General features: G+C 47.4%; 21 non-coding genes across 21 annotated transcripts; all 21 read left to right on the top strand.

Moving 5' to 3' along the window:
* Positions 1-9,970: 9,970 nt before the first annotated feature.
* Positions 9,971-10,043, top strand: trnak-cuu (transfer RNA lysine (anticodon CUU)). Its single transcript has one exon. It is a non-coding gene; the product is annotated as a tRNA-Lys (tRNA).
* A 963-nt stretch (positions 10,044-11,006) lies between these two features.
* On the top strand, positions 11,007-11,081 carry trnan-auu (transfer RNA asparagine (anticodon AUU)). The gene has a single exon. It is a non-coding gene; the product is annotated as a tRNA-Asn (tRNA).
* Positions 11,082-11,524: 443 nt separating this feature from the next.
* On the top strand, positions 11,525-11,599 carry trnan-auu (transfer RNA asparagine (anticodon AUU)). Its single transcript has one exon. It is a non-coding gene; the product is annotated as a tRNA-Asn (tRNA).
* A 961-nt stretch (positions 11,600-12,560) lies between these two features.
* trnak-cuu (transfer RNA lysine (anticodon CUU)) lies at positions 12,561-12,633 on the top strand. Its single transcript has one exon. It is a non-coding gene; the product is annotated as a tRNA-Lys (tRNA).
* A 963-nt stretch (positions 12,634-13,596) lies between these two features.
* Positions 13,597-13,669, top strand: trnak-cuu (transfer RNA lysine (anticodon CUU)). The gene has a single exon. It is a non-coding gene; the product is annotated as a tRNA-Lys (tRNA).
* A 963-nt stretch (positions 13,670-14,632) lies between these two features.
* trnak-cuu (transfer RNA lysine (anticodon CUU)) lies at positions 14,633-14,705 on the top strand. Its single transcript has one exon. It is a non-coding gene; the product is annotated as a tRNA-Lys (tRNA).
* A 445-nt stretch (positions 14,706-15,150) lies between these two features.
* Positions 15,151-15,223, top strand: trnak-cuu (transfer RNA lysine (anticodon CUU)). The gene has a single exon. It is a non-coding gene; the product is annotated as a tRNA-Lys (tRNA).
* Positions 15,224-15,668: 445 nt separating this feature from the next.
* Positions 15,669-15,741, top strand: trnak-cuu (transfer RNA lysine (anticodon CUU)). The gene has a single exon. It is a non-coding gene; the product is annotated as a tRNA-Lys (tRNA).
* Positions 15,742-16,186: 445 nt separating this feature from the next.
* trnak-cuu (transfer RNA lysine (anticodon CUU)) lies at positions 16,187-16,259 on the top strand. The gene has a single exon. It is a non-coding gene; the product is annotated as a tRNA-Lys (tRNA).
* A 446-nt stretch (positions 16,260-16,705) lies between these two features.
* Positions 16,706-16,778, top strand: trnak-cuu (transfer RNA lysine (anticodon CUU)). Its single transcript has one exon. It is a non-coding gene; the product is annotated as a tRNA-Lys (tRNA).
* A 445-nt stretch (positions 16,779-17,223) lies between these two features.
* Positions 17,224-17,296, top strand: trnak-cuu (transfer RNA lysine (anticodon CUU)). Its single transcript has one exon. It is a non-coding gene; the product is annotated as a tRNA-Lys (tRNA).
* A 445-nt stretch (positions 17,297-17,741) lies between these two features.
* On the top strand, positions 17,742-17,814 carry trnak-cuu (transfer RNA lysine (anticodon CUU)). The gene has a single exon. It is a non-coding gene; the product is annotated as a tRNA-Lys (tRNA).
* A 445-nt stretch (positions 17,815-18,259) lies between these two features.
* trnak-cuu (transfer RNA lysine (anticodon CUU)) lies at positions 18,260-18,332 on the top strand. Its single transcript has one exon. It is a non-coding gene; the product is annotated as a tRNA-Lys (tRNA).
* A 445-nt stretch (positions 18,333-18,777) lies between these two features.
* On the top strand, positions 18,778-18,850 carry trnak-cuu (transfer RNA lysine (anticodon CUU)). The gene has a single exon. It is a non-coding gene; the product is annotated as a tRNA-Lys (tRNA).
* A 445-nt stretch (positions 18,851-19,295) lies between these two features.
* trnak-cuu (transfer RNA lysine (anticodon CUU)) lies at positions 19,296-19,368 on the top strand. The gene has a single exon. It is a non-coding gene; the product is annotated as a tRNA-Lys (tRNA).
* Positions 19,369-19,813: 445 nt separating this feature from the next.
* On the top strand, positions 19,814-19,886 carry trnak-cuu (transfer RNA lysine (anticodon CUU)). The gene has a single exon. It is a non-coding gene; the product is annotated as a tRNA-Lys (tRNA).
* Positions 19,887-20,331: 445 nt separating this feature from the next.
* Positions 20,332-20,404, top strand: trnak-cuu (transfer RNA lysine (anticodon CUU)). The gene has a single exon. It is a non-coding gene; the product is annotated as a tRNA-Lys (tRNA).
* Positions 20,405-21,367: 963 nt separating this feature from the next.
* trnak-cuu (transfer RNA lysine (anticodon CUU)) lies at positions 21,368-21,440 on the top strand. Its single transcript has one exon. It is a non-coding gene; the product is annotated as a tRNA-Lys (tRNA).
* Positions 21,441-21,885: 445 nt separating this feature from the next.
* trnak-cuu (transfer RNA lysine (anticodon CUU)) lies at positions 21,886-21,958 on the top strand. The gene has a single exon. It is a non-coding gene; the product is annotated as a tRNA-Lys (tRNA).
* Positions 21,959-22,385: 427 nt separating this feature from the next.
* On the top strand, positions 22,386-22,458 carry trnak-cuu (transfer RNA lysine (anticodon CUU)). The gene has a single exon. It is a non-coding gene; the product is annotated as a tRNA-Lys (tRNA).
* Positions 22,459-22,903: 445 nt separating this feature from the next.
* Positions 22,904-22,976, top strand: trnak-cuu (transfer RNA lysine (anticodon CUU)). Its single transcript has one exon. It is a non-coding gene; the product is annotated as a tRNA-Lys (tRNA).
* Positions 22,977-23,304: the final 328 nt, after the last annotated feature.

Raw genomic sequence — 23,304 nt, 5'->3', positions numbered from 1 at the left:
AAAGTAAGCTTGTGTGGACAGCACAGACAAGGTTGGATGAGCATGTGTGGACAGCACAGACAAGGTTGGATGAGCCTGTGTGGACATCACAGACAAGGTTGGATGAGTGCCCAGGTGATGGAAAGATAAACAGACAGGGATGGAGAAAGTAAGCCTGTGTGGACAGCACAGAAACAGTTGGACGAGTGCCCAGAGCTGGATAAACAAATAGAGCCGTTGCCTAGGTGAAGGGAAGATAAACAGACAGGGCTGGAGAAAGTAAGCCTGTGTGTACAGCATAGACAGGGTTGGATGAGGCTGTGTGGACAGCATAGACAAGGTTGGATGAGTGCCCAGGTGACGGGAAGATAAACAGACAGGGATGGAGAAAGTAAGCTTGTGTGGATAGCACAGACACGGTTGGATGAAGCAGTACCGGGTGGATAGCCCAGCTATAATGACTTTGTGAAACATGTGTAGTTGCAACGGTACTGCTCTTTGTAATGTATGTGAATAAAAAGAACAAGGCTCTGACATGACTGGTGATACACTTTATTGATTGCATGTCAAAACAATGATATGTAATGTATATTACATTGACACATATACTGTCACAAATATTAATTGAGATGTACAGTAATACAATGGTCATGGCCTATACCTCTGGTCATACGGGCTAGTCTGTATGGAACGTTTGAGACTGGGTAGGCCTCCACTTGTCTCCACTGGTCCCCTCCTTCTCCCTCCTGTTACATCCATCTTGCTCATGCACAGGTCCTGTGTTGTAGAAAGGGGTCTTGGTACAAAGGAAACCTTTACAACCGTTGTCATATGGTCCAGCAAACTTGTCATTGAGTTAAAGTGTATATCTGTATCAAGCACAAACCCAGACTTATCAAACGTGACCTTGTATGGTTGTCCTTTTGCTGTTACAATTTCGAAGAGGTATCCATATTCCTCTTCATCCATGTAACAGATCGCTGCAGCTGGCTTGGGGTATTCATCTTCCATCTTTTTTAGGTCCTGTATAACTTCAATGTGATTTGATGACATTGGGGAACTGCCCGTCGAATGTCCCCACCATGCACCCTCTAGTAGCTGTATCATTTCACGCATCCCTTCCACTACACATTTGCCAGACCAATTGTTCTGTTCATCAGGTATGTCTCTTGGTCTAGCCATCAAGTAACCGCTTGGGACTGCTTTAAGCACATCGGTTATTAGCTGAACAGGGTCACCTCTGTCCCAGTCTAGGAACTCAGTGCATTTGTAATAGCCTTGGGTGACGTGTATATCAAATGGGATGAGAGTATTGTCAGTGCTCTTCACCATACAGGAACACACTCCTCCCTGCATGTCACCAAAGTAGGCCGTGATGGCAATAGCTCCTACAGTAACTTCGGATCTATTTAGGGATGACATTAGCTGCTCTTTAGAGACGGAGCCCCACCACCTCTCACCCAGCCATTCTACCAGTGGAAGCCAGGATCTGTTCAATAGAGGCCAGTTGCCATATTTCCTTTGCTTAGCGACACGGAGTGAGTCGAATTGTCTTCTCCCCATATAGGCCATCTTCCAACCACTTACCTATTTTGCTATGTGTATGTAATTGGTATCATAGTTCTTGTGATTCAGCCATTGTAAATAGTAGGAAAAGTGGAACCATACCCCAAAGCCGCACACTCTCACCAACCCCAGGAAAGGGCCTTATGTTTTCTAACTGTTGTTGCTAGAGACGTGGCTAGTTGCTCATCATGATTATGATCACATGCAGCCTTACGAACAGCTTTCACCTCTGTACAACCACACCTAACCCGTAACTTAACCCACTCATGAAAAGGTGTTTAACTGTGACACCTACTGCAACTGTCGCATTTAACAGCTAATCATGGACCTATATCTCCTTACCTCAGGCAATTGTGCATTTCCGACCTCTAATCATGTCAGAGGAGAGTGGTATAGAAACTGACAATAGCGAGCTGAGCCTGGTAGGAGAGACGCATGTTATATCATACTCTATAGACACCTCTTTCATAGACCATACTCATCACAGGCATTTAACTTGTACTGATTCTAACACTCGTCTCTATTCCACAGGTATCTACCATAATCCTGACCCGTTCTGTAGGTACTCGGTTTGATGTCCTTTCATTCACTGTTGTAAAGTATACCATGTATAAGTGATACATTTCCCATGTCTGTAATACACATTCAGGAGAGTGATTACATACTATCGTCTGACGATGAGGGACCTAGGAACCTTGTCTTGGAACAAGCTCCTCCACTGTTGCCCCCAGAAGTCGTCAACCGGCCTCAACCTCACCTAGCATTACCTCCTCTTCCCCAGTTGAACAATGCAGAAGATGAAATGGTAGATATGGTAGTGTATACTGTGATGACACTTTTGCTTGTGTGTATGACTTGTTGGTAATGTGGTTATGTCTCTTTCGCTCAAGTATATGGCCGATGATGAGGATGGAGCTGATGCGGATGGAGATTATGATGATGGAGATGACTAGGTTGCAATGTGTTGAGATCTAACTACACTGAACCCATTTTATTCATTTTTGAGCTGCCACTATGTCCTACTTTTGATATGGATGTATGTAAATGTTATGTACTCTGTAAATAAATGTGACCTGGTATTCTTGCTCAGGATATTATTGTCTTTATTCACAGAAGGATATGGACATTGAATAATACACCACAAGCACTTTGTAATGGCACATTTACCAAGCGATATGACAGTGATTACATATGCTCTCCACCTATATCTTTCCTACTCTAGACATTGTGTCTGGCATCTGTGACACCTGGGTGACGTTCCAGGCCTTCATCCCCAAAGATGTGGTTCTTTGGTCGGGCAACAAAGGTTGCATCTTCAAGGCAGCAGATGCGGGAAAGAATAGATGTGATATATGGAAAGTGTACACCTGTCCCAATCGTAAACCCCAAGTTATCAAACGTCACCTTGAATCTCTTTCCCTTGGCAGTTACAATATCAAACAGGTATCCCAAACTGTCCTCATTCATATAATGGATTGCGGCAGCTGGGTTGGTGTGCTTGTTTGTCCTCATTCGTAGAAGCTCTATCACTTTACCATGTGGTGGGGACATTTCCAAACTGAGGAATGCAGCTCCCCACCATGAGCCTTTTATCAGCTTTACAATATAACGCAGCTCGTCCACAATTTGTGTCATAGCAAAGTATTTGGGGTCATGAGCCATCCACCTGGGTCTACGTAGCAAGTGTCCTTCTCCCAGTTTACGCACCAGAACTTTCATAATGTCAATAGGAGTTGAAAATAGACCTTGTACCATATCGGTACAGATGTACCTGCCTCGACTAATAACAACAGTAAAGGTCATGACTGAATCCTGTGTCTTCACCATAATCGAACACACTCCTCCTTGCATGCCACCGAAGTGTGCTGCGACGACAATGTCCCCTTTGCGACTGTTAGATGTATCCATGAATGTGATAATCTGCTCTTTAGAGACTGATCCCCACCAGCGCTCCCCCAGCCATTCTAGGAAGGAATGCCATGATGTGTTCAGTATAGACCAACTAAGCATGCTTTCCATCAAATGTTGCTTTCTCGAATCTTCCACAGCTGGAATCGAGTCGTGACCATCTTCACAGTAAACCTGTAACTCGCCACCCTCTTCGCTGTAGCCTTCGTTGCTGTCCACCACCTCGCCATCGTCAACCTCTTCATCGTACACGTCTTCACAGTCCACCACCTCGTCGTCGTAAACCTCTTCATCGTACACGTCGTCACAGTCCACCACCTCGTCATCATCGACTTCTTCACATTCCACGACAGCGCCGGTGTCAACCTCTTCACCATAGACCTCTTCACAGTAGACCACCTCTTCGTCGTCAACCTGTTCACTGTAGAGCTGTTCACTGTCGACGTCTTGGGTGTGGACCTCGTAGTCTGACTCCTCGGAATCGTAAATGTCGTAGTCCACAAGACTATCGGTTGAACGGGGACTGGTTTCAGCCTCTTGGTCTCTGGTATCCTCCATGTCAGCACCGGGAGTATCTCGGTTATGGGTATAGTCCTCTTGACAATTGTCCTGATAATCATCACACATCCAATCCTCGTAGTCACCTGCCATGTCCGCTCCCGAACTGCTTTCGGAATCAGATGATTTGGAGCCTGAGGACCTAACTGCTTGTGGTATATGGCTGTTCCCAATCTCATAACCCTGGCAGTAACCGTAACAAGACTGAGTCTGAGGCCTCTTGACACAAACGACTGTCTCGTAATGGTTCCGACTATTCTCCAAATATATGCCCTGCTTAGACACCTCTAAACCATTAGATCTGTATTCAATCCAACGGTTGGTATAGTATGTATATATGCTTACCCCCAACATGTCTGCAGCTGCTTGAATCTCCACTTCGGTCGCCCAACTACCTAAACAATTCATGTTGGACTCCGTAATGTACTCTGACACTGAACGGTAACACACTCTCAGGATGGTCCTATACATATGTTGTTTGCTCTGTAGCTGCTGCACCACCGCATTTCGAATTGGCTCATGGTACTCCTCTGTACCACACAGTGCTTCACTGACCGCTCTGAAGAAACAATTTCCGTCACCTTTTATTTTCACATTCTTACACGGAGCACCTAACACACCAGACGCAGTATGACTGAGAGACCTCTTCTTGCACTGCACCTTCAGCCTAGTGCACAGCAGCTGGGCATCTTCAACTGTAACAGGGTTGAACTGCAGCTCTCTGCATGTGCTGCCACTAACAAAGTCAATGTCCGAGTCGTCGCTACTGTCATTCTCCTTTGCTGTATTACAATATCTGAGTGTATAGAAAGACTCTGATTTCCCATGTGCCATTGTACACTCTGTTCTGCTTCCTGAGAGACGTCAGTATGGTCATTAATATATCGCTTTGGCCCCTATTGTCAAAGACCCACAGTTCTGCAGACTGAGCCATGATAGGGCGGGCCTAAGGAAAGCGTCATCAATCACACAGAGCTTAACAGAAGCCACAGGAGCCTATAAGGCTTCCATGCTTGCTGACTGAGTCATAATAGGGCGGGCCTAAGGAAAGCGTCATCAATCACACAGAGCTTAACAGAAGCCACAGGAGCCTATAAGGCTTCCATGCTTGCTGACTGAGTCATAATAGGGCGGGCCTAAGGAAAGCGTCATCAATCACACAGAGCTTGACAGAAGCCGCAGGAGCCTATAAGGCTTCCAGGCTTGCTCACTGTGAGGGCTTGGGTAGCCTTGTTATAGTTTATAATGCTGTTGAATGCAAGTAAAAAATAAAGTATGCTCAGACAAGCAACTGTCAAGTGTTACCAACTGTACTTTATTGATAAAAGAGGTCCACATCACCATAGTACCAAATGAATACAATATAACATTTCAACTGTTAGGATAATTACATCTCCCCCATACTTTCTCGGAGCAGTGTCAGATTCAGAACTCAGGTCCCCCATCCATACCACGATATTCTCCGTCAAGGTCAAGTCCCCCATCCACACCCAGGTAGTCTTCTTCAAGCACAGGTCCATCACTGATTACACTGTGCTTTTCGTACAGATGCATACATAGAGACAAGTGGATTGTTGCAACGAAGATGAACAGGTTACCCATAATAGTCCTACTTGTTATAGCTGATACCTCTTCCCCAGTGTTGATAAATGTAAACTCTTGTAACAACCGAAACTGACTTATAAGTACTTCCCTGTATTAGTGCGTTGGCTAGAACATCAAGTGTTGGATAACTGATACGTGGTTTGCTACACTACTGAAAGCTGGATCTATTGTCACAGCCTCCAAATTCCACAGACAGGATACAACATAAAGTTTTGGATAACTGAGAGGTTGTGGTGGACACTCACAGATTCAACATTACGGCCAAGGGCCCTGTGTGCGAAGTGACAGACTGTCCCCCCGTACTGCCCTTGGGCCCCGTGTGAGTTTGGGTATTGATTCTAAAAACGCCCCCCCTCCTGCACTACCTTCCCTTGGTTGTGGATATTGTGCCTTTTGGGTATGGTTGTTGTTACATAACCCTCCCGTTGTCCTTCTATTATGCCTAGCACACAGTGTCCCCCCCCGGGGTCACTCTGTCCCGTCTTGGCTAAAGGCCCAGTGGGCACAAGTGTGACAGTATGGGTGTGAACAGCCTTTGCAGATGTATTTCTTACACCTGCAGCACGCTGTGTGTGTCTTGGCGTCCTTCTTGGGTGGGCAGACCTGACACCTCTTCCTCTTACTCGCCCCCAGCGGGGCGGCCGGGGCGGCGGCGGCGGCCGGGCCGGCGGCTCGCTCGCGGGCCTGCGGACGAGCCTCGGCGGATACACGCTCGCCCCGTATGACTTTGACAAGTGCGGACGCGGCTTCGGTGCGGGGGAGACGCTGCCTTCTTTGGATCAAGGGCTTCACGAGCGCCTTTCCGAGCTGCTCCAGGAACACCCTCCTCTTGTTCCGCTTCCCGGGCATCCAGTCGGGGTTGATCTCTCGCCATATGACAAAGGCGTTGTAGGAGGACACGTCGAGGATGTTGTGGAAGATGACCAGGGGCCAGCGGGCGGTCATCCGTCTGCAGCTGTAGGTCCCGACCACCTTGTCTAGGTTGTCCACGCCGCCCTTGTTGCAGTTGTAGTCTAGGATGAGGGCCGGCTTCCGGTCTCGGCGATCGCTGACGTCGGGCTCCGCGTGCCGCGTGCTCAGAAGCAGCACGTTCTTATTTCTCTTTGCCAGGTAGGACACTAGAGTGGCGGTGGGCGTGAAGGCGAACCTGGAGGACGAGACCTGTCTGCCCTTGGACTGGAGCAGCGCGGGAGGGAGCTCGGGCTTGTTCTTTCGCACCGTGCCCACCATGGTGAGGTTCCTCTCGAGGAGCCGCTGCCCGAGTTCGTAGGAGGTGAAGAAATTGTCACACGTGACGTTGTGACCGTCCGGCAGTCCCTCGGTCAGATCGAGGACGACGCGCGCGCCCTGGTTCTTCTCGGGGCATCCGCCGGCCGCCTTGCCGGTGTACACTTGCATCTTCCAAGCGTAGCTGGACTTGGCGTCGCAGGCCACCCACGACTTGATGCCGTATTTGGCCGGCTTGCTGGGAATGTACTGTCGGAAAGGACAGCGTCCTTGAGGCGAGGGAGAGGGGAGGGAGAGGAGAGGGAGAGGAGAGGGAGAGGAGAGGGAGAGGAGATTAGCAGGAGATTAGCAGCAGCGTCATCGTTACAGGCTCACCATCGGGGCGCACTGCGTTTACGTTACACGCAGCCGCCACCGCCGCCGCCCGTGCCACTGCCCATTGCTACTGCTGCCCATTGCTACTACTGCCGATTGCTACCGCTGCCCGTGCTACTACACGTACATACACAGATACATTGACTGCTACCGCTCTCTATGCACAGATACATAGACTGCCCGTGCTCTCTACGCCACGCGTACATACGCAGATACATTGACTGCTACCGCTCTCTATGCACAGATACATAGACTGCCCGTGCTCTCTACGCCACGCGTACAAACACAGATACATAGACTGCCCGTGCTCTCTACGCTACGCGTACGTACACAGATGCATAGACGGTACCTCTGAACGGGACCAGTTGTTCGTCCACCGTCACTTCGGGCCCCGGGTTGTAGAGGGCCTGCAGCCGCTCCTCCCACAGGTCCCACACCTCTCTCACGGCCGCCAGTCTGTCGGTGGCGAGTCTCGCGGGTCTCGACTGGCGGTCGTCGAATCGCAGCAGCCTCGAGTACTTGTGAAACGCCTTGAGCGGCATGGTGGCGCGGAACACGGTCCTGCCGCTCTCGGCGTCCCACAGGCTGGCCGCGGCCTCGCCTCGGGACCTGTAGACGCCGGCTAGGATCAGCAGCCCTACGTAGGCGCGCAGGTCGGTGGAGTCCATGGGTCGCCAGCCGTCGCCGTATTTTCTCACCCCCTGCAGATTGGTCATGTCCACGATGATCCTTTCTATCGCCGGTGTGACAAACAGCCGGAAGGCGGACTCGATGTCGAGCGCTCGCGACGCGGCGTAGGCCGTGGGGCCCGGCGTCACGGCGGGGCAGGGCGGGCGGATGGCGCGGGGTCGGTCCGGGCCGCGATAGGCCGCGGAGGACCATTTGATTTTGCCGTTTTTCGACAGCAACGTCTCCCTTTCTCGCTCTGGCTCTCTGGCTCTGTCTGGCTCTCTGTCTCGCTCCTCTCGGGCAGCGGCCGCGTCTCCCTCCGGCTCTTCCTCCGGCTCTTCCTCCGGCTCTTCCTCCGAAGAGGAGCACGACCGCGAGGCCGAGTCGTCTCCGTAGTCGTCCGCGTCGCGCTCGGGGTTGTATTCCTCACCGTCTTCATCTTCCGAAACGTCCTCCTCTTCGGAATCGCAGTAGTCTTCTTCGTCTTCTTGGTCGACGCTGGAGGATATCTGTTCCAGGACCTGAGCCGCGCTGAAACCGGGACTGCGAGGCGTCGTAGGCGGAGGCAACACGCTCGACGGGGTCGTATTCCTCGTCGCCGTCGTCCTCGTCGTCGTCGTCCTCATCATCGTCCTCATCTTGTTCTTCTTGTTGTTGTTGTTGTTGTTGTTCTTGTTCTTGTTGTTGTTGTTCTTGTTCTTCTTCTTCTTCCTGACAATATTAGTAGGCTCTCTACGCCCTGCTTACTGTCGTAGGCGGAGGGCTCACGCTCGGCGGGGTCGTATTCCTCCTCGTCGTCGTCCTCGTCGTCGTCCTCTTCTTCTTCTTCTTCTTCTTCTTCTTCTTCTTCTTCTTCCTGACAATATTAGTAGCCTCTCTACGCCCTGCTTACGGTGGCCACGTGAATGGGACGAGGCACGCGAATGGACGAGGCGCGTGGTCGGCCCTGCCTGCTCCTTCGGCCCTTCGGCCCTTCGCCCCTTCGCCCCTTCGGCCCCTTGGCCCCTTCGGTCCCATCCGGGACGCTCGGCTGGCCTACCCGCGTGATAGCACCGAGGTCGTGCACAGAGTTGGTGGGGACAACTGGTCCCTGCCGGGGTCACTCCGACCCGGCCCAGACAGAGGGGAACAACTCCTAACACAGGCCCCGGGTCACTCCGACCCGGCTCAGACAGGGGTAGGAGGGGAGGGTTTACAACATACACCTTGCTAACGCCGCCGGGGTCTCTCTGACCCCAGGCCCCCGGAACAGAGGGGAACAACTCATAACGCAGGGCTTACAACAGGGCTCGGGTCACTGTGACCCGGCCCAGACAGGGGTAGGAGGGTTACAACATACACCTTGCTACACGCTGCCGGGGTCTCTCTAACCCACACAGACACTGGGAATCGACTCGTAACGCTGGCCGGTGGTCACTCTGTCCCGCCGAGGCAAGGGGAAGGTTGTCTAACAACAGCCATACCCGAAAGGCACAATTTCCACAACCAAGGGAAAGTAGTTTGTAGGGGGCGTTTTTAGATTCGATATCCAAACTCACACGGGGCCCAAGGGCCCGTTTGGGGGCAGACACGCCGTATTCGACACAGGCCCTTGCCCGGAATGTTGAGAATGTCAATTTTGGGGCAGGACCTTTTACTAGTATCCAGCAGGTGGTGGTGTTGGGTCACTGTGACCCCGGCCTGCCGGGGTCTCTCTGACCCACACAGACACGGGGGAAGCGACAGGTGACGCTGCCGAGGGTCACTCTGACCCCTCTGACGTCACTATGACCCCGCCCACACAGGGGCAGGGGCAGGAGGGTTACAACATACACCTTGCTAACGCCGCCGGGGTCACTCTGACCCCTCTGACGTCACTATGACCCCGCCCACACAGGGGCAGGAGGGTTACAACATACACCTTGCTAAGGCTGCCGGGGTCACTCCGACCCACACACAGACACGGGCAATCAACTCGGAACTGCCCGGGGTCGCTCTGACCCGCCGAGACAACGGGAGGGTTAACAACACTTTCACTGATCACCATATTTTGCTCAAACAGAGCTGTACGATATTCAGACCAAGTAATTATTAACGTTGATATGCCTGGCTAGCTCAGTCGGTAGAGCATGAGACTCTTAATCTCAGGGTCGTGGGTTCGAGCCCCACGTTGGGTGAATCTTTTCTCTTCCGAAGCACGAACTCACTTTGCAAACAGCCATCCGCTTGGACATTCGAGCAGGCTTGCCACCCTGCATTGCTGTCTTGTCAGGCATAGCTGGTTTTACAGAACACTATGGATTTGAATCCTAGCTATACCTTCTCTCTGACCTTTTATCTCAATGACATACCTATTACCAATGAAACGTCCTCCTAAATGGTTTGAAGCAATGCTCCTTTTCTCGACAAGAAATAGACAGGCAGAAGGTTCAAGAAAAATACTTGCATCTGCTGAGGCTCAAACTCATAACCGTGACATCAATTTACTGCATACTGCTGTATAAGTACAACACGCTAACCGAATGCACCACAGGATCCATTAACAACACTTTCACTGATCACCATATTTTGCTCAAACAGTGCTGTACGATATTCAGACCAAGTAATTATGAATGTTTATATGCTCGGCTAGCTCAGTCGGTAGAGCATGAGACTCTTAATCTCAGGGTCGTGGGTTCGAGCCCCACGTTGGGTGACACTTTTCTCTTCCGAAGCACGAATTCACTTTGCGAACAGCCATCAGCTTGGACATTCGAGCAGGCTTGCCACCCTGCATTGCTGACTTGTCAGGCATAGCTGGTTTTACAGAAGACTATGGATTTGAATCCTAGCTATACCTTCACTCTGACCTTTTATCTCAATGACATACCTATTACCAATGAAACGTCCTCCTAAATGGTTTGAAGCAATGCTCCTTTTCTCGACAAGAAATAGACAGGCAGAAGGTTCAAGAAAAATATTTGCATCTGCTGAGGCTCAAACTCACAACCGTGACATCAATTTACTGCATACTGCTGTATAAGTACAACACGCTAACCGAATGCACCACAGGATCCATTAACAACATTCTCACTGATCACCATATTTTGCTCAAACAGAGCTGTACGATATTCAGACCAAGTAATTATCACTGTTGAGGTTCCTGGCTAGCTCAGTCGGTAGAGCATGAGACTATTAATCTCAGGGTCGTGGGTTCGAGCCCCACGTTGGGTGAATCTTTTCTCTTCCGAAGCACGAACTCACTTTGCAAACAGCCATCCGCTTGGACATTCGAGCAGGCTTGCCACCCTGCATTGCTGTCTTGTCAGGCATAGCTGGTTTTACAGAAGACTATGGATTTGAATCCTAGCTATACCTTCACTCTGACCTTTTATCTCAATGACATACCTATTACCAATGAAACGTCCTCCTAAATGGTTTGAAGCAATGCTCCTTTTCTCGACAAGAAATAGACAGGCAGAAGGTTCAAGAAAAATATTTGCATCTGCTGAGGCTCAAACTCATAACCGTGACATCAATTTACTGCATACTGCTGTATAAGTACAACACGCTAACCGAATGCACCACAGGATCCATTAACAACACTTTCACTGATCACCATATTTTGCTCAAACAGAGCTGTACGATATTCAGACCAAGTAATTATCACTGTTGAGGTTCCTGGCTAGCTCAGTCGGTAGAGCATGAGACTATTAATCTCAGGGTCGTGGGTTCGAGCCCCACGTTGGGTGAATCTTTTCTCTTCCGAAGCACGAACTCACTTTGCAAACAGCCATCCGCTTGGACATTCGAGCAGGCTTGCCACCCTGCATTGCTGTCTTGTCAGGCATAGCTGGTTTTACAGAAGACTATGGATTTGAATCCTAGCTATACCTTCACTCTGACCTTTTATCTCAATGACATACCTATTACCAATGAAACGTCCTCCTAAATGGTTTGAAGCAATGCTCCTTTTCTCGACAAGAAATAGACAGGCAGAAGGTTCAAGAAAAATATTTGCATCTGCTGAGGCTCAAACTCATAACCGTGACATCAATTTACTGCATACTGCTGTATAAGTACAACACGCTAACCGAATGCACCACAGGATCCATTAACAACACTTTCACTGATCACCATATTTTGCTCAAACAGAGCTGTACGATATTCAGACCAAGTTATTATTAATGTTGAGGTGCCTGGCTAGCTCAGTCGGTAGAGCATGAGACTCTTAATCTCAGGGTCGTGGGTTCAAGCCCCAAGTTGGGCGAATCTTTTCTCTTCCGAAGCACGAACTCACTTTGCAAACAGCCATCCGCTTGGACTTTCGAGCAGGCTTGCCACCCTGCATTGCTGACGTGTCAGGCATAGCTGGTGTTACAGAAGACTATGGATTTGAATCCTAGCTATACCTTCACTCTGACCTTTTATCTCAATGACATACCTATTACCAATGAAACGTCCTCCTAAATGGTTTGAAGCAATGCTCCTTTTCTCAACAAGAAATAGACAGGCAGAGGGTTCAAGAAAAATACTTGCATCTGCTGAGGCTCAAACTCACAACCGTGACATCAATTTACTGCATACTGCTGTATAAGTACAACACGCTAACCGAATGCACCACAGGATCCATTAACAACATTCTCACTGATCACCATATTTTGCTCAAACAGAGCTGTACGATATTCAGACCAAGTAATTATCACTGTTAAGGTGCCTGGCTAGCTCAGTCGGTAGAGCATGAGACTCTTAATCTCAGGGTCGTGGGTTCGAGCCCCACGTTGGGTGAATCTTTTCTCTTCCGAAGCACGAACTCACTTTGCAAACAGCCATCCGCTTGAAAATTCGAGCAGGCTTGCCACCCTGCATTGCTGTCTTGTCAGGCATAGCTGGTTTTACAGAAGACTATGGATTTGAATCCTAGCTATACCTTCACTCTGACCTTTTATCTCAATGACATACCTATTACCAATGAAACGTCCGCCTAAATGGTTTGAAGCAATGCTCCTTTTCTCGACAAGAAATAGACAGGCAGAAGGTTCAAGAAAAATACTTGCATCTGCTGAGGCTCAAACTCATAACCGTGACATCAATTTACTGCATACTGCTGTATAAGTACAACACGCTAACCGAATGCACCACAGGATCCATTAACAACACTCTCACTGATCACCATATTTTGCTCAGACAGAGCTGTACGATATTCAGACCAAGTTATTATTAATGTTGAGGTGCCTGGCTAGCTCAGTCGGTAGAGCATGAGACTCTTAATCTCAGGGTCGTGGGTTTGAGCCCCACGTTGGGCGAATCTTTTCTCTTCCGAAGCACGAACTCACTTTGCAAACAGCCATCCGCTTGGACTTTCCAGCAGGCTTGCCACCCTGCATTGCTGACGTGTCAGGCATAGCTGGTGTTACAGAAGACTATGGATTTGAATCCTAGCTATACCTTCACTCTGACCTTTTATCTCAATGACATACCTATTACCAATGAAACGTCCTCCTAAATGGTTTGAAGCAATGCTCCTTTTCTCGACAAGAAATAGACAGGCAGAAGGTTCAAGAAAAATACTTGCATCTGCTGAGGCTCAAACTCATAACCGTGACATCAATTTACTGCATACTGCTGTATAAGTACAACACGCTAACCGAATGCACCACAGGATCCATTAACAACACTCTCACTGATCACCATATTTTGCTCAGACAGAGCTGTACGATATTCAGACCAAGTTATTATTAATGTTGAGGTGCCTGGCTAGCTCAGTCGGTAGAGCATGAGACTCTTAATCTCAGGGTCGTGGGTTCGAGCCCCACGTTGGGCGAATCTTTTCTCTTCCGAAGCACGAACTCACTTTGCAAACAGCCATCCGCTTGGACTTTCGAGCAGGCTTGCCACCCTACATTGCTGACGTGTCAGGCATAGCTGGTTTTACAGAAGACTATGGATTTGAATCCTAGCTATACCTTCACTCTGACCTTTTATCTCAATGACAGACCTATTACCAATGAAACGTCCTCCTAAATGGTTTGAAGCAATGCTCCTTTTCTCGACAAGAAATAGACAGGCAGAAGGTTCAAGAAAAATACTTGCATCTGCTGAGGCTCAAACTCACAACCGTGACATCAATTTACTGCATACTGCTGTATAAGTACAACACGCTAACCGAATGCACCACAGGATCCATTAACAACATTCTCACTGATCACCATATTTTGCTCAAACAGAGCTGTACGATATTCAGACCAAGTAATTATGACTGTAGAGGTGCCTGGCTAGCTCAGTCGGTAGAGCATGAGACTCTTAATCTCAGGGTCGTGGTTTCGAGCCCCACGTTGGGTGACACTTTTCTCTTCCGAAGCACGAACTCACTTTGCAAACAGCCATCAGCTTGGACATTCGAGCAGGCTTGCCACCCTGCATTGCTGACTTGTCAGGCATAGCTGGTTTTACAGAAGACTATGGATTTGAATCCTAGCTATACCTTCACTCTGACCTTTTATCTCAATGACATACCTATTACCAATGAAACGTCCTCCTAAATGGTTTGAAGCAATGCTCCTTTTCTCAACAAGAAATAGACAGGCAGAGGGTTCAAGAAAAATACTTGCATCTGCTGAGGCTCAAACTCACATCCGTGACATCAATTTACTGCATACTGCTGTATAAGTACAACACGCTAACCGAATGCACCACAGGATCCATTAACAACATTCTCACTGATCACCATATTTTGCTCAAACAGAGCTATACGATATTCAGACCAAGTAATTATCAATGTTGAAGTGCCTGGCTAGCTCAGTCGGTAGAGCATGAGACTCTTAATCTCAGGGTCGTGGGTTCGAGCCCCACGTTGGGCGAATCTTTTCTCTTCCGAAGCACGAACTCACTTTGCAAACAGCCATCCGCTTGGACATTCGAGCAGGCTTGCCACCCTGCATTGCTGTCTTGTCAGGCATAGCTGGTTTTACAGAAGACTATGAATTTGAATCCTAGCTATACCTTCACTCTGACCTTTTATCTCAATGACATACCTATTACCAATGAAACGTCCTCCTAAATGGTTTGAAGCAATGCTCCTTTTCTCGACAAGAAATAGACAGGCAGAAGGTTCAAGAAAAATATTTGCATCTGCTGAGGCTCAAACTCATAACCGTGACATCAATTTACTGCATACTGCTGTATAAGTACAACACGCTAACCGAATGCACCACAGGATCCATTAACAACACTTTCACTGATCACCATATTTTGCTCAAACAGAGCTGTACGATATTCAGACCAAGTAATTATTAATGTTGATATGCCTGGCTAGCTCAGTCGGTAGAGCATGAGACTCTTAATCTCAGGGTCGTGGGTTCGAGCCCCACGTTGGGTGACACTTTTCTCTTCCGAAGCACGAACTCACTTTGCAAACAGCCATCCGCTTGGACTTTCCAGCAGGCTTGCCACCCTGCATTGCTGACGTGTCAGGCATAGCTGGTGTTACAGAAGACTATGGATTTGAATCCTAGCTATACCTTCACTCTGACCTTTTATCTCAATGACATACCTATTACCAATGAAACGTCCTCCTAAATGGTTTGAAGCAATGCTCCTTTTCTCGACAAGAAATAGACAGGCAGAGGGTTCAAGAAAAATACTTGCATCTGCTGAGGCTCAAACTCACAACCGTGACATCAATTTACTGCATACTGCTGTATAAGTACAACACGCTAACCGAATGCACCACAGGATCCATTAACAACATTCTCACTGATCACCATATTTTGCTCAAACAGAGCTGTACGATATTCAGACCAAGTAATTATCACTGTTGAAGTGCCTGGCTAGCTCAGTCGGTAGAGCATGAGACTCTTAATCTCAGGGTCGTGGGTTCGAGCCCCACGTTGGGCGAATCTTTTCTCTTCCGAAGCACGAACTCACTTTGCAAACAGCCATCAGCTTGGACATTCGAGCAGGCTTGCCACCCTGCATTGCTGACTTGTCAGGCATAGCTGGTTTTACAGAAGACTATGGATTTGAATCCTAGCTATACCTTCACTCTGACCTTTTATCTCAATGACAGACCTATTACCAATGAAACGTCCTCCTAAATGGTTTGAAGCAATGCTCCTTTTCTCGACAAGAAATAGACAGGCAGAAGGTTCAAGAAAAATACTTGCATCTGCTGAGGCTCAAACTCACAACCGTGACATCAATTTACTGCATACTGCTGTATAAGTACAACACGCTAACCGAATGCACCACAGGATCCATTAACAACACTCTCACTGATCACCATATTTTGCTCAAACAGAGCTGTACGATATTCAGACCAAGTTATTATTAATGTTGAGGTGCCTGGCTAGCTCAGTCGGTAGAGCATGAGACTCTTAATCTCAGGGTCGTGGGTTCGAGCCCCACGTTGGGCGAATCTTTTCTCTTCCGAAGCACGAACTCACTTTGCAAACAGCCATCCGCTTGGACTTTCGAGCAGGCTTGCCACCCTGCATTGCTGACGTGTCAGGCATAGCTGGTGTTACAGAAGACTATGGATTTGAATCCTAGCTATACCTTCACTCTGACCTTTTATCTCAATGACATACCTATTACCAATGAAACGTCCTCCTAAATGGTTTGAAGCAATGCTCCTTTTCTCAACAAGAAATAGACAGGCAGAGGGTTCAAGAAAAATACTTGCATCTGCTGAGGCTCAAACTCACAACCGTGACATCAATTTACTGCATACTGCTGTATAAGTACAACACGCTAACCGAATGCACCACAGGATCCATTAACAACATTCTCACTGATCACCATATTTTGCTCAAACAGAGCTGTACGATATTCAGACCAAGTAATTATCACTGTTGAAGGTGCCTGGCTAGCTCAGTCGGTAGAGCATGAGACTCTTAATCTCAGGGTCGTGGGTTCGAGCCCCACGTTGGGTGAATCTTTTCTCTTCCGAAGCACGAACTCACTTTGCAAACAGCCATCCGCTTGGACATTCGAGCAGGCTTGCCACCCTGCATTGCTGTCTTGTCAGGCATAGCTGGTTTTACAGAAGACTATGGATTTGAATCCTAGCTATACCTTCACTCTGACCTTTTATCTCAATGACATACCTATTACCAATGAAACGTCCTCCTAAATGGTTTGAAGCAATGCTCCTTTTCTCGACAAGAAATAGACAGGCAGAAGGTTCAAGAAAAATACTTGCATCTGCTGAGGCTCAAACTCATAACCGTGACATCAATTTACTGCATACTGCTGTATAAGTACAACACGCTAACCGAATGCACCACAGGATCCATTAACAACACTCTCACTGATCACCATATTTTGCTCAGACAGAGCTGTACGATATTCAGACCAAGTTATTATTAATGTTGAGGTGCCTGGCTAGCTCAGTCGGTAGAGCATGAGACTCTTAATCTCAGGGTCGTGGGTTCGAGCCCCACGTTGGGCGAATCTTTTCTCTTCCGAAGCACGAACTCACTTTGCAAACAGCCATCCGCTTGGACTTTCCAGCAGGCTTGCCACCCTGCATTGCTGACGTGTCAGGCATAGCTGGTGTTACAGAAGACTATGGATTTGAATCCTAGCTATACCTTCACTCTGACCTTTTATCTCAATGACATACCTATTACCAATGAAACGTCCTCCTAAATGGTTTGAAGCAATGCTCCTTTTCTCGACAAGAAATAGACAGGCAGAAGGTTCAAGAAAAATACTTGCATCTGCTGAGGCTCAAACTCATAACCGTGACATCAATTTACTGCATACTGCTGTATAAGTACAACACGCTAACCGAATGCACCACAGGATCCATTAACAACACTCTCACTGATCACCATATTTTGCTCAGACAGAGCTGTACGATATTCAGACCAAGTTATTATTAATGTTGAGGTGCCTGGCTAGCTCAGTCGGTAGAGCATGAGACTCTTAATCTCAGGGTCGTGGGTTCGAGCCCCACGTTGGGCGAATCTTTTCTCTTCCGAAGCACGAACTCACTTTGCAAACAGCCATCCGCTTGGACTTTCGAGCAGGCTTGCCACCCTACATTGCTGACGTGTCAGGCATAGCTGGTTTTACAGAAGACTATGGATTTGAATCCTAGCTATACCTTCACTCTGACCTTTTATCTCAATGACAGACCTATTACCAATGAAACGTCCTCCTAAATGGTTTGAAGCAATGCTCCTTTTCTCGACAAGAAATAGACAGGCAGAAGGTTCAAGAAAAATACTTGCATCTGCTGAGGCTCAAACTCACAACCGTGACATCAATTTACTGCATACTGCTGTATAAGTACAACACGCTAACCGAATGCACCACAGGATCCATTAACAACATTCTCACTGATCACCATATTTTGCTCAAACAGAGCTGTACGATATTCAGACCAAGTAATTATGACTGTTGAGGTGCCTGGCTAGCTCAGTCGGTAGAGCATGAGACTCTTAATCTCAGGGTCGTGGGTTCGAGCCCCACGTTGGGTGACACTTTTCTCTTCCGAAGCACGAACTCACTTTGCAAACAGCCATCCGCTTGGACATTCGAGCAGGCTTGCCACCCTGCATTGCTGACTTGTCAGGCATAGCTGGTTTTACAGAAGACTATGGATTTGAATCCTAGCTATACCTTCACTCTGACCTTTTATCTCAATGACATACCTATTACCAATGAAACGTCCTCCTAAATGGTTTGAAGCAATGCTCCTTTTCTCGACAAGAAATAGACAGGCAGAGGGTTCAAGAAAAATACTTGCATCTGCTGAGGCTCAAACTCACAACCGTGACATCAATTTACTGCATACTGCTGTATAAGTACAACACGCTAACCGAATGCACCACAGGATCCATTAACAACATTCTCACTGATCACCATATTTTGCTCAAACAGAGCTGTACGATATTCAGACCAAGTAATTATCAATGTTGAAGTGCCTGGCTAGCTCAGTCGGTAGAGCATGAGACTCTTAATCTCAGGGTCGTGGGTTCGAGCCCCACGTTGGGCGAATCTTTTCTCTTCCGAAGCACGAACTCACTTTGCAAACAGCCATCCGCTTGGACTTTCGAGCAGGCTTGCCACCCTGCATTGCTGACGTGTCAGGCATAGCTGGTGTTACAGAAGACTATGGATTTGAATCCTAGCTATACCTTCACTCTGACCTTTTATCTCAATGACATACCTATTACCAATGAAACGTCCTCCTAAATGGTTTGAAGCAATGCTCCTTTTCTCAACAAGAAATAGACAGGCAGAGGGTTCAAGAAAAATACTTGCATCTGCTGAGGCTCAAACTCACAACCGTGACATCAATTTACTGCATACTGCTGTATAAGTACAACACGCTAACCGAATGCACCACAGGATCCATTAACAACATTCTCACTGATCACCATATTTTGCTCAAACAGAGCTGTACGATATTCAGACCAAGTAATTATGACTGTTGAGGTGCCTGGCTAGCTCAGTCGGTAGAGCATGAGACTCTTAATCTCAGGGTCGTGGGTTCGAGCCCCACGTTGGGTGACACTTTTCTCTTCCGAAGCACGAACTCACTTTGCAAACAGCCATCAGCTTGGACATTCGAGCAGGCTTGCCACCCTGCATTGCTGACTTGTCAGGCATAGCTGGTTTTACAGAAGACTATGGATTTGAATCCTAGCTATACCTTCACTCTGACCTTTTATCTCAATGACATACCTATTACCAATGAAACGTCCTCCTAAATGGTTTGAAGCAATGCTCCTTTTCTCAACAAGAAATAGACAGGCAGAAGGTTCAAGAAAAATACTTGCATCTGCTGAGGCTCAAACTCACAACCGTGACATCAATTTACTGCATACTGCTGTATAAGTACAACACGCTAACCGAATGCACCACAGGATCCATTAACAACATTCTCACTGATCACCATATTTTGCTCAAACAGAGCTGTACGATATTCAGACCAAGTAATTATCACTGTTGAAGTGCCTGGCTAGCTCAGTCGGTAGAGCATGAGACTCTTAATCTCAGGGTCGTGGGTTCGAGCCCCACGTTGGGCGAATCTTTTCTCTTCCGAAGCACGAACTCACTTTGCAAACAGCCATCCGCTTGGACATTCGAGCAGGCTTGCCACCCTGCATTGCTGACTTGTCAGGCATAGCTGGTTTTACAGAAGACTATGGATTTGAATCCTAGCTATACCTTCACTCTGACCTTTTATCTCAATGACAGACCTATTACCAATGAAACGTCCTCCTAAATGGTTTGAAGCAATGCTCCTTTTCTCGACAAGAAATAGACAGGCAGAAGGTTCAAGAAAAATACTTGCATCTGCTGAGGCTCAAACTCATAACCGTGACATCAATTTACTGCATACTGCTGTATAAGTACAACACGCTAACCGAATGCACCACAGGATCCATTAACAACACTTTCACTGATCACCATATTTTGCTCAAACAGAGCTGTACGATATTCAGACCAAGTAATTATTAATGTTGATATGCCTGGCTAGCTCAGTCGGTAGAGCATGAGACTCTTAATCTCAGGGTCGTGGGTTCGAGCCCCACGTTGGGTGACACTTTTCTCTTCCGAAGCACGAACTCACTTTGCAAACAGCCATCAGCTTGGACATTCGAGCAGGCTTGCCACCCTGCATTGCTGACTTGTCAGGCATAGCTGGTTTTACAGAAGACTATGGATTTGAATCCTAGCTATACCTTCACTCTGACCTTTTATCTCAATGACATACCTATTACCAATGAAACGTCCTCCTAAATGGTTTGAAGCAATGCTCCTTTTCTCGACAAGAAATAGACAGGCAGAGGGTTCAAGAAAAATACTTGCATCTGCTGAGGCTCAAACTCACAACCGTGACATCAATTTACTGCATACTGCTGTATAAGTACAACACGCTAACCGAATGCACCACAGGATCCATTAACAACATTCTCACTGATCACCATATTTTGCTCAAACAGAGCTGTACGATATTCAGACCAAGTAATTATCACTGTTCAGGTGCCTGGCTAGCTCAGTCGGTAGAGCATGAGACTCTTTATCTCAAGGTCGTGGGTTCGAGCCCCACGTTGGGTGACACTTTTCTCTTCCGAAGCACGAACTCACTTTGCAAACAGCCATCCGCTTGGACTTTCGAGCAGGCTTGCCACCCTGCATTGCTGACGTGTCAGGCATAGCTGGTGTTACAGAAGACTATGGATTTGAATCCTAGCTATACCTTCACTCTGACCTTTTATCTCAATGACATACCTATTACCAATGAAACGTCCTCCTAAATGGTTTGAAGCAATGCTCCTTTTCTCGACAAGAAATAGACAGGCAGAGGGTTCAAGAAAAATACTTGCATCTGCTGAGGCTCAAACTCACAACCGTGACATCAATTTACTGCATACTGCTGTATAAGTACAACACGCTAACCGAATGCACCACAGGATCCATTAACAACATTCTCACTGATCACCATATTTTGCTCAAACAGAGCTGTACGATATTCAGACCAAGTAATTATCACTGTTGAGGTGCCTGGCTAGCTCAGTCGGTAGAGCATGAGACTCTTAATCTCAGGGTCGTGGGTTCGAGCCCCACGTTGGGTGAATCTTTTCGCTTCCGAAGCACGAACTCACTTTGCAAACAGCCATCCGCTTGGACATTCGAGCAGGCTTGCCACCCTGCATTGCTGTCTTGTCAGGCATAGCTGGTTTTACAGAACACTATGGATTTGAATCCTAGCTATACCTTCACTCTGACCTTTTATCTCAATGACATACCTATTACCAATGAAACGTCCTCCTAAATGGTTTGAAGCAATGCTCCTTTTCTCGACAAGAAATAGACAGGCAGAAGGTTCAAGAAAAATACTTGCATCTGCTGAGGCTCAAACTCATAACCGTGACATCAATTTACTGCATACTGCTGTATAAGTACAACACGCTAACCGAATGCACCACAGGATCCATTAACAACACTTTCACTGATCACCATATTTTGCTCAAACAGAGCTGTACGATATTCAGACCAAGTAATTATTAATGTTGATATGCCTGGCTAGCTCAGTCGGTAGAGCATGAGACTCTTAATCTCAGGGTCGTGGGTTCGAGCCCCACGTTGGGTGACACTTTTCTCTTCCGAAGCACGAACTCACTTTGCAAACAGCCATCCGCTTGGACTTTCGAGCAGGCTTGCCACCCTGCATAGCTGGTGTTACAGAAGACTATGGATTTGAATCCTAGCTATACCTTCACTCTGACCTTTTATCTCAATGACATACCTATTACCAATGAAACGTCCTCCTAAATGGTTTGAAGCAATGCTCCTTTTCTCGACAAGAAATAGACAGGCAGAGGGTTCAAGAAAAATACTTGCATCTGCTGAGGCTCAAACTCACAACCGTGACATCAATTTACTGCATACTGCTGTATAAGTACAACACGCTAACCGAATGCACCACAGGATCCATTAACAACATTCTCACTGATCACCATATTTTGCTCAAACAGAGCTGTACGATATTCAGACCAAGTAATTATCACTGTTGAGGTGCCTGGCTAGCTCAGTCGGTAGAGCATGAGACTCTTAATCTCAGGGTCGTGGGTTCGAGCCCCACGTTGGGTGACACTTTTCTCTTCCGAAGCACGAATTCACTTTGCAAACAGCCATCAGCTTGGACATTCGAGCAGGCTTGCCACCCTGCATTGCTGACTTGTCAGGCATAGCTGGTGTTACAGAAGACTATGGATTTGAATCCTAGCTATACCTTCACTCTGACCTTTTATCTCAATGACATACCTATTACCAATGAAACGTCCTCCTAAATGGTTTGAAGCAATGCTCCTTTTCTCGACAAGAAATAGACAGGCAGAGGGTTCAAGAAAAATACTTGCATCTGCTGAGGCTCAAACTCACAACCGTGACATCAATTTACTGCATACTGCTGTATAAGTACAACACGCTAACCGAATGCACCACAGGATCCATTAACAACATTCTCACTGATCACCATATTTTGCTCAAACAGAGCTGTACGATATTCAGACCAAGTAATTATCACTGTTGAGGTGCCTGGCTAGCTCAGTCGGTAGAGCATGAGACTCTTAATCTCAGGGTCGTGGGTTCGAGCCCCACGTTGGGTGAATCTTTTCGCTTCCGAAGCACGAACTCACTTTGCAAACAGCCATCCGCTTGGACATTCGAGCAGGCTTGCCACCCTGCATTGCTGTCTTGTCAGGCATAGCTGGTTTTACAGAAGACTATGGATTTGAATCCTAGCTATACCTTCACTCTGACCTTTTATCTCAATGACATACCTATTACCAATGAAACGTCCTCCTAAATGGTTTGAAGCAATGCTCCTTTTCTCGACAAGAAATAGACAGGCAGAAGGTTCAAGAAAAATACTTGCATCTGCTGAGGCTCAAACTCATAACCGTGACATCAATTTACTGCATACTGCTGTATAAG

The sequence above is a fragment of the Salvelinus fontinalis genome, unplaced genomic scaffold (genome assembly GCF_029448725.1).
Source record: "Salvelinus fontinalis isolate EN_2023a unplaced genomic scaffold, ASM2944872v1 scaffold_0941, whole genome shotgun sequence".
NCBI lineage: Eukaryota > Metazoa > Chordata > Actinopteri > Salmoniformes > Salmonidae > Salvelinus > Salvelinus fontinalis.
The sequence above is the reverse complement of the archived record's forward strand: the minus strand, read 5'-3'. Positions and strand labels throughout refer to the sequence as shown.